The 10,734-nt window shown below is 33.6% G+C and overlaps 1 pseudogene; it reads left to right on the top strand.

Moving 5' to 3' along the window:
* The first annotated feature begins 2,074 nt into the window (after positions 1-2,074).
* Positions 2,075-4,749, top strand: LOC132031934 (acid phosphatase 1-like; annotated as a pseudogene).
* The last annotated feature ends 5,985 nt before the right edge of the window (positions 4,750-10,734 follow it).

Below are 10,734 nucleotides of genomic sequence, written 5' to 3'. Positions count from 1 at the left end.
TACGCATTACTTATGATTTCGATACGCACTTTTGATTATTTATGTATCTCGTTCGTTCTCGCACATTCCGTTCCGATTATGGTTTTGTTTAGTACATTTTTCTCGCTTTACATATTCGCACATTTTCCGTACCGACCCCTTTCTTCGGGGTCGCGTTTCGTGCCGCGTGGCACACGACCACGATTCGAGCATCCGTCGCTAGGGATTATCTGTTTCGCTTTCAAGTGCTCCTTTGTCCGGAGCTCATATTTGATATGAAATTTTCACACACATACGTACGTATTTATTCCGGGCACGGCGGGGCCCCGTCCCGTCATATGATTATGTTTGGTTCGTAGGTCCGTAGACGCGGTGTGGGTTCAGTATATGTTCGTGAGTTTTACGCACGACCGTGGCGTGTCTTACGTGTTATAAACTACCTTCCGCCTTCGTGCGTTACGTATCCGCTTGATCCGATTGAGTTATTGTTCCCGTTTATTTTTAACATTTTGCTAATTTTAGGGTAAGGTACGTACGAGTGCCCAACTAGGGCACGTGTCGCGGCCTACGGAGTTGGGTCGTGACAAGGACTATGTCATCCGCGAATAACATGCACCATGGCACCTCACCTTGAATTTGCCGCGTCAAACCATCCATCACCAAGGCAAATAAAAAAGGGCTAAGAGCTGATCCCTGATGCAACCCCATCTCCACTGGGAAGTGTTCCGAGTCTCCTCCCACCGTTCAACTCCCTTCGGTCTTGGCCCTCATACATGTCCTCGATCGCCCTAATGTACGCCACAGCACACCTCTAACCTCCAAGCATCTCCATAAAACCTCTCTTGACACTTTATCGTAAGCCTTTTTCTGGTCGATGAAAACCATGTGTAAGTCCTCTTCCTCTCCCTATATTGCTCCACCGCCCTCCTCACAAGATGAATGGCTTCTGTAGTCGAGCACCCCGGCATGAATCCGAACTGGTTCTCTGAAATGGACACGCCTCTCCTCACCCTCATCTCCACCACCCTTTCCCACACCTCAATCTTTATTTTAGTTTTATCATGTTCGCGAGAATAATACGCATTTACAAAGATAACATTTTGAAATTAGGATAGAATACTAATTATATGATTATTTCTTGAAGATGTTTTTGCTTGTCTTGCTAATTAAATGTGAGATTTTCGTTTGTTATTAAATGTGTGATGTTTGGTAAATTTGACATAGTTTTGATTAAAAAATATTGTTGCACCTATTCATTAAAAAATAATTTTCTCCTTCAAAATTTGAACGTCCTTAGCACGATTCTTGCTATGCCATTATACCTGGCAAACTGTCTAGATTACAAGCTCTTTTTGGAATTTCCCTATATAAATTCTTGTCTCCTCCACTACTGCTAGCAGAGGAGGTAGAGCATGGATTTTGAGTTTATACATGAATTTTGAATTCTAAAAAGGGTTAGTTTATTGTGTTCTGAATAAATTATCTATACATATTAAGTATATTCTTAATACAAATGAATAAATTTTAGGGCAAAGCTACTAGCTTCTGCCAAATTGTAGAGACGCTTACCTCCACCCCTAATTGTCTGCACCTCGACTATTCCATCAAACATGTACGATGTGTTAGATTTTTTTCCCTGATTTTCTTACCATATATTGATTTTACTTTTCACTTTAAGGAAAGACAAAGTATTACCATTATTGGGTTTACTTTTCCTAAAAGGAAAATAAAAAATCTTCCATATTTAGCTAACCCCTTTCTTCAAAGAAAAAGTTTTGGACCTCTATATAAAGAATCTCTCTCATACAACGTATACACAATAGCATCCACAATGTAGTCATTAAAGAGTATTGTTTAGAGGATGATTATTCCCTTAATAGGATTTTATGCTTTTAGATTAGTTTTCTCATATGTAGGCCAATTGGCCAAACCATATTAGAATAATATGTTTCTTTTAATATATTTTCTTTGTCGTCTGATTTATCGTCGTCCAAGGTTTGCAATTAATAACTTCCTGGGCGACGCTCTGTTTATTTAGATCCCAACACGATGTATACTATATATATTCATCATCTCCCTCTCTACCTCATCACCGATCTCTCCTTCATTATATTCTCCCCAAAACTTGTTCCTAATAATGTCCTCTTCAAAGTGCCTAGATTTTGTTCTCCAATATCATTGAAGGAGATTGTACTTCTAAGGAACTAGACAAATTATATTATGAGAGCTGGATGTTCACAGTGGAAACAAATGGTGCTGGCAAGTGGGGTCTTTCCAAAAAGGTGTGTGCCTTTTGTTGAAGAGTACATGACCTGTGGCCAATACTTATCAGACTTGGAAGCTGTTTCTTACAACTCTTTACAATTTGCTAATTCTGTGGAACTTGCTGGTGATGGCAAAGATGTTTGGTGTTTTTGACATTGATGAGACTTTGCTCTCTATGGCGCCTTTCTTTGCTGCAAAGGGTTGGGGGTAAGGCCATATATAGCTTTAATCACTTTACTTAGTATATGTTCTTATCTGTTTAATAGCTGATTCTTGGGACATCAGCCCCCACATAATATTAACTTACTTCTTGTGGGAGATGTGCACAAATTTTCGTTTTAAGGTTGCTACTTAAAGAATAGTTGGAATTTATAAAGTTTTTAAACTTTAGCCGGTCAGAATCAAACTTAAGGTCTGAAGTTTGAACCGTCAAAACTAGCTTCAGGCCGTTGGATTTGAAGCTTGAATGCAGTTTAGACTCAAAGCTCTGAAGTTTTAATTTTGACAGTTCACGCTTCATACTTTTAATATGAAGTTAGGCTTTGACAGTTTAAATCTTTGAATTCGAAATTCTAAAGAAGAAGCATCAGCGGGGTGAACGATCTAATATTATATATCTAACTGGTTAAACTTTAAATAGTTCTTAAAAATTGAGTATATAATAAAAATTTGTAAGTGGAGAGTCCAGTAAGGTAGCTTGCTATGTGGGCTCTTGCACGTCACCCATGAGTCGGTAAAAGATTTAAAATTTTACAGGTACGATACTCTATTTGGACACCGTAATTTAACATGTGTCTAATCATTTTGAATTTGCATGTCTACCTATTTCGGAACAATTTCGGATATATTGTGTTTGAAGTTTAATCATTTTTGCTTGAAGTTCAAACAAAAATGATTGAACTTCAGGTAAAAATAGATGAAGTCAAGAAAAAATAATAACTTCCACATTACTATTCAGCGCACATAAATTCAATATTATATTATTATATTATTCACTGAATAACCAATCTAAGAGTCATAAATACATGCCTGTCTAATATGTGAAATTTGGAGCGTTAAAGTGTAATTAGATCCATTACTTAGGGGATTCATATTACTACTATTAATTAGAATAACTAACCGGCTTCTTAGGAGTAGAAATATATGCATGTCACATTCAAATACTGGATTCCTATATAATTGTCACACTTTTAAGGCCCGTTTGGAAAGCCACCCAGGTAATTGGAATTAGAGTAAATTCTTGTCTTAATTAAGGAAATAGTTTTTTTTTTTTCCTTTTGCTACTATTTGATATAAAAATTGTTTGGACACATACAGATCAGAGCCATATGACAAAAAAACTTGGATTGAGTGGCAAGAAGAAGTTCCTCAACCAGCTTTACCTGCAAGTTTGAATTTGTACAATGAGCTTCACCAGTTAGGATTCAAATTAATTTTGCTTACTGGTCGCTACGAATACGAAAAAAATTCCAGTGAGAAAAATCTGCAGCTTATGGGCTATACCAACTGGGAGAAGCTTGAAAGGTACACATATTCTTTTTTTACTATAATATATATCCTCAATTAGTACTGTTTATACGCAAAATCGTTACAATTAATTTGTATATAAAATACGTACACGTGAATCAATATGCCGAATAATGAGATAATATGTAAAATTAAGCAAGATAATTATAAAGAAAGCTAAAGAATTTAAAGAATAGCCGAGCCTTGGAGAAGCTTTTGAGCTAGAGTCTCAAAGCGAACAATCGGATCTTTCTTTAAGTTGAACAAAAGCAATTGGAACTAAGAGCAAAATAAGAGCAAGGTAATTCTTGCATATATTTTCAGATGATTCTTACAATGAGATGAGCACATCTATTTATACTAGAGCTATGGGATGCATGATCCACAAATCATGCCCTCTTCATTACCAATATTAATGCCAAAAGTAATAAAAGGTAATAAAGAGATTTAATGCTATGACAATGAATGGCAATGAAGGGCAATAATGCACATTTAGGAACGGAGGAAGACTTGGGGTTTCTTGTAACGGTTCCACATTGAATGACGTTTGATCGGTGAGAAATGCAAGACACTTCTTCGGACCTTTGTAGTTTCGTCTCCGATAGCGGCCGCGCTGTTTTTCCTCCGGAGCGTCGTTATAGCAGGCCCATCGCTTGCTAACGTCGTAACCAACGATACGTCATCATCGCCACGTGTCATTCTTTGATACATCTACTTGGTGTCGACTGATTTTACCCTATATAAATACCATTTCATTTTATGTAACCGTGTATGATGGAGCTTGCGCCCCAAGATACTTACGCCCCGCTTGTACGCCTCGTTGGGTTTTTGTACGCTTCTCGCCCTCGGCTAGCCCCAAAACGACTTTTAAAACACCTGGTAGAAGATGAAGGATTCAAAATTTGGGGAAGCTCTGGAGATCAGTGGAGTGATATATTGGGATTTTCACTTGCAAACCGATCATTTAAACTGCCAAATCCAATGTATTATTTTGCATAGTTTACTTACTATTCGATTGGATGTGTCTTGGGTCAATTTGGTTTCATAAGAATTGATTAATTATCTGAAATAAATGCTGGACACAGCATTTACTAAATTAGTATCAGTACCAATGTGTAATAATTTGGCTAGCTAGTCTTGGAAAACTTAAGTGTTATCACTATCAATGATGGTGTATATGTATTTACGATGTTTGTTATGTCCTTGTATCTAAATAAAATCTCCTATTCTGAGGTGCATATATATAACAACAACATACCCAGTATATTCTTACTAGGTGGGGTCTGGATCTTCTTGTGAAGGTAGGGAGGCTGATTCCGAAATATACATAATAACGGCTTCTAATATTATTAGTTACAGGGTTTATGTTTGGCGCCATAGTTTATTTATTATTATTGCAAAATACAAGCATACTAAAATTTTATTATTATTGCAAAATACAAGTATACTAAAATACTTTTAGGATAAAATTTAAAAGAATATCCTTCATTTTCACGAAAGTTAATTTCTTGGAATAAGCACATTAATCCATCATATTTCTGCATGTATGTCAAAACTTCTACATTATATACCATCCTTATATCATCCATAAGTCATTCAAGGGATTTAAGTTTCTTAGTAAAATGATGGGCGCATTTTTCTTCAAAGTCGACGTGTATGTAAAGAGATGATCCATTTTAAGTTTGTTGTTAAACTGCACACAGAAACAGTAACATATAAAAGATATATAAAACCTGGTAATGAACCTCTGCGGTGAAAAGGTCATCTAGTGTTAAGGTATTTAAGTTACAGTGCTACATAGGCCTCTGATTGAAACTAACAAGCAATCATAGACAAGGGTTTCATATTCTCATGAGAACTTTTGTGTACAACTTAGCTGAAAATGTAGTAGACAAATCAGAGAATTTTTTGAGCTTCTTTTGCATAGATTATATCTGCTTGTATGAACATTAAGGAAATCACAATCAAAACCGAACCTTGCATTTTAGGTAATTGAAAAGAAAAATTAAATTAAAGGAAAATGTACCCAAAACCAAAATTGGTACATATGAGATCTACATATGAGAGAAAAGAAAGAACAAAGAAATATAATTCTACCAATTTCCTACAAAAAGAACACAACCTAAAACGTATCATAAAACTCCATTTTTACGGCAAAGTTTTGTGCTAAAACAGCCTTCTTTTTCTTCTTCTTGCAAAACTAACCCATTTCTGCAAATCTTCTCTTCTTGCAAATCTAGCCCATTTCTGCAAATCTTCTTTCAAAAATAACCCTACCAACGCAGCACAACAACAAAACCCTAATGCCCAATCAAAAACCCCTCTTTTCCACACATTAACTGAAAACCCAAAAAGGGTTAATCCCAAACCCCCCAAAAACACATCAAAATCCAATCTTTTCATCAAAATTGACCACAATCCAACACCAAGAATTGCAAAAATGACCCCAAAAAATACCCAATTTACCTTCTTTCTTCTTTTTCTTCTAAACCCATCAAAACCTCCCCAATCATGACCCGACCCGAACCCAAACCCACCTCCATTTCCACTATTTCCACCTCCAAATTCTCTTAAAATTGAATCCAATGGCTCTGGCAAAATCTTGAACTTTGATGCAATAAAATAGGCTGATTGTAGCATTATTTTTGTTGATCTAATAGACCCAGATTGCCTTTTCTTTTTCCATGCTGATATAATTGGTTGTTTCTGCAAATGGCTATAATTGGAACAAACTATGGCATTTTTGGAAAATGCAAGATTTGTTGAAGGAAAATTATTGGTTTTTCGAATTGAATTTGAAATTAAAGGAATATACTTGACTTGAGTGGTTTGCATTTTGCTCTTAAGAAAATTTGAAGAGCAATTTTTGAGGTAATTTTGGCAAAGAAAAGAATGTAAAAGAAAAAGGACCGTTAATGGGTTAATGGAGAGGAAATGACAAAAATGGTTACTTATATCTTAGGGTAGGTTCAAACGAGTCCTTTAAGTATGCAATCAGTCAAATATTTACCAATTACATTTTGTTAGATTTGATGGCTAAAAAAAAGAAGATTTAACTAGTAAATTCTCACTATTTTTTTTTTTTTCATACTCTTTGTTTGATGTAACGGACAAAGTTCAATAAATATTTGACTGGACTAAAAATGTTAGCTTTTGGCAAATGTAAAGGACCAAAAATGTCAAGTGCATACTTAAAGGACTATTTTGAACCTACCTTCAAACATAAATGACTAATTTTATCATTTTCTCGATTACAAAACGGGAGTGTCGATGAGTCTTTAAAAATCGATTAAACTAACTAGATCCGGCTACAAATTTAATGAGTGCTTAATTTGATATTCTCGTAAATTTCTTGAAGGAAAATTATTGGGTTTTCGAATTGAATTTGAAGTTAAGGGAATATACTTGACTTGAGAGCATTGCATTTCGCTCTTAAAAGAAAAGGGCCATTGATAGGTTAATAGAAGTAAAGAGAAAATGGTCCTTTGACTTATAAAGATGATGAAAATGGTCCTTAATATATAAGATTTGGCTCTATTTGGTCCTTTGACTTATAAAGATGATGAAAATGGTCCTTAATATATTTCAAAAAGCGTTCAACCGGTCTTAAGTCATCTGAAGAATTTACTTGGTACTTTTCGCTTTCGAGATTCAAACTTTTTAATTTTGACTGTGTGTTGAAACGTAGAATCTTTAATTTTTCTGAAATAAAATTTTCATATTTGGAAACTACTTAAAAAGTACTACAAGTCACCATAATTAATAATTTCAAATACATAAAAGACATGTGAAAAAAATTACGATCAAAGAATAACACGTTTGACTCTCAAAAAGTGAAAAAGTATCACATAAATTGAGATAGAAAGAGTATTAACAGCAAAATAAAGGTGCCTTCTTGTAATCATTTTATGCGTACGAGTTCTTTAAGCATAACTAAAAAGCTTTACTTTATACGGCTAAGGTTGCATTCAAGCATAACTAAAAGTTCGTTTTATAAGGCAAAGTACGCATTTATTTACGTCTTAAAAGTTTGTCCATACAAAGATGTATTTTTCCTGGCGCATAACTAAAAGTACTGCCTTATGCGTCTGCGATTTTTTTATTTTTTATTTTTTAATTGAGAGGGTTCGAACCTGAGACCTCGTAATATTTTTCGGCCACCTTTTTAAGTGAAGCGTAATAATTAAAGACCAGCAATTTGAGGGGCAAAAATTAAAGACCACCCCCCAAAGAAAGGCAATTTTGGGGGGGGGGGGGAGAAATGATTATATTGAGCACTTGACAAGTCAAGAGGGCATAGACATTTTTGAAAATTCTTATTAATGCTACTAATAATTTTTGTAAAATGACCTACTTATAACCAAGGTTTTAAAAACGATGTGCAAAGACTCACCTAAGGGTGAGGCAACGCAAAACGGCTCGAGACTCACGGGGCTTAGTTAACGTGAGTGCTTACGCCCCAAGGGCCCGACCGTGCACCCTAAACACGCCAACGCCGGGCTCGCCACGCTTTTTTACAAAAATTATATGTTAAATCTTTAATTAAAATCGTTGACCTCTAAATTCTTTAACAAATGAATGATACCTAATAGTTTTTCATCTATAGAAATAAGAAAGCGGTAACTTAAATAACAAGTCGTAGTATTGCATATTTACCATTTGGGAACATCGTGAGGGTGAATATCACTTAATAATTCTTTTTAAAAATATATATAGATTTGTACATTTTTCACTTGTCATTGATATTTTGTCCTATATATCAAAATTATCATATTTTATTATTTCGCTATTTGAAAGTAATTTTCATTCTACTCATGAAGGAATTACGTTTTGATTATAATACTGATAAAGTTTATTGATATAAAATGAATAGTATGATAATAATATTATTTTAAGAAATTGTGATTTTTTCATTGTTTGAAAAGTTAAGATGTTAGAGTTGATTTGTATTCCATAATAGCTTTTATTTCATTGTATTGTTTATACTTATAAAATTACGTTATATATAATTACAAGTTGTAGGGTGCTCAAGGTGAGGCTAGAAAGTTTTTGTTTTAGACCTTCAAACTTTTGAGGCCCCAAAATTTTTTACCGATGAATTTTATGGTTTAAGTTTCTCTTAAATAATATTGAAGATTGTAAAAAGAAGTACAAAATATATATAACAAAAGAAAGAAAAAACACTATCTACGTTTTAAAACTTTGAACTAAACTACTCAAATCTTCAAATTATTAAATAAAGTTTTTATGATAACATCCTAGGTAATGTCTTTAAAACACATGGCTAATATCTTATTGACTTGAATTGATCCTCATTAATATAAATACTAATGTTACTATTATCATTTATTTACATTTTTATTTTATTTTTTATGTAATTTTACCTATTTAAAAATATTTATTGTAATTATAATATTTTACGAATACTAAAAATATATATCCGTGGGGCTTACGCCTCACCGGGGCAAATGTAAAATGCCCTGTCTTACGTCCCCGCCTTTTAAAACACTGCTTATAACATAAATTTTTGAAACAAGATCTAAATTCTAAACAGTTCAAAGTGATAAACTCAGCCCACTAAGCTACTTTATGAAAACCCTACCTACTCCCCAATTCTGGCCATGGAGTGAATTTTTGCGTGCTTTCAACAAAAATTGAACTTTGTAGAACTCATGCAATTTGAGTTTTGTGTTAGTACATTTAAGTAAGTTATGAACAAATATTTTTTGATTTTTTATGATACAAAAAAGCAGACAGAGAAGAACCAAAAGGGGAGAGGAAGGCAGCCAAAAAGGGAGAGGCCAAAAAGGCAGGAGAGGAGAAGAAACAAATGACTTAGACGTTTCGATTTTTTAATAAATTTACTCGTTTTGAAGACTATCTAATTTTGATATTGACTCCGTATTTGAGAATTGATCATGTGTCGGGTTAAAAAATTGACTATGTTTTGGAACAATTGACTATGTTTGTTTGAGAATTTAACTTTTGTTTTGAGAAATTGTTGTAACTTTGTATATGTATATGTGTGTGCCCAAAATTTAACATGTTCAACAAATGAAATACTATGAAAACTTAATCAAAGTAAAAACTAGGATTGACAAATAAAAAATCAAAACTTTATCGTTTTAAAACTTTAGCATTAATAAGAATTTTCAAAAATAATACTACACTATAATATACTTCATCTGTAAATAATAAGTGTCAACTTCATCGGAAGAATTTGTAAGTGTGGTCTTAGGAAATCGAGGCAAAAATTGACTAGTTTTTGCAACTCTACCCTTAGTTAAAAGCTCGATAAGTTTCGTATTCAAGACAAAATAGTAACTTGGTATTGTGGATTACAACGTCAAAAGTTACTACTCATGCATGTTTTTGCTCAATATGAAAAAGTAATTTATTTTATTATATAAAGGTAGTTTAGTATACTTAACAATGCATTATTGATTTCTCAATGTGTGTTTTTACTAAGTGACACTTATTGTAAAGTCCATGACTTAAGTAGCACAAAAAAAAAGTTGAACCAAACTAGTGCACAAAAAAAAAAATACATTACTAGTATTCACGCACCAATTTTGTGCGTGAATGGTGTCAACTTCTTTTTTTTTTTTTTTTTTGCGTTACCTTTCCAATCACGTTTTTTTCCATAATTTGAGCAAAGATTAGTCATGTTTCAAAATCCCAAAATATCGATATTTTATATAAAACTTAATATCTTTTTTTGCGACAATAATGTCGGCCGTTACATCAAGTCCACCTAAACGTTTGGATCACAAGCCAGAGGTTCTAAAGTGCCCCCGAAGCAAGTTTTGAAACTTGTAACATTTATAGGGTTTTGATTTAATGTTTTTAATAATTCATCCCAAAAGAGGTTTATCATTAAAAAAAAATTCATTCCATTTAAAAAAAATAATTCAAACAAAACAATAATAAATTAAATAACAATAAATCTTCAAGTTCTAAAGGCTCTTTACCGGATGCTTGTAC

The sequence above is a fragment of the Lycium ferocissimum genome, chromosome 9 (genome assembly GCF_029784015.1).
Source record: "Lycium ferocissimum isolate CSIRO_LF1 chromosome 9, AGI_CSIRO_Lferr_CH_V1, whole genome shotgun sequence".
NCBI lineage: Eukaryota > Viridiplantae > Streptophyta > Magnoliopsida > Solanales > Solanaceae > Lycium > Lycium ferocissimum.
This window is presented reverse-complemented; position numbering and strand designations above follow the sequence as displayed.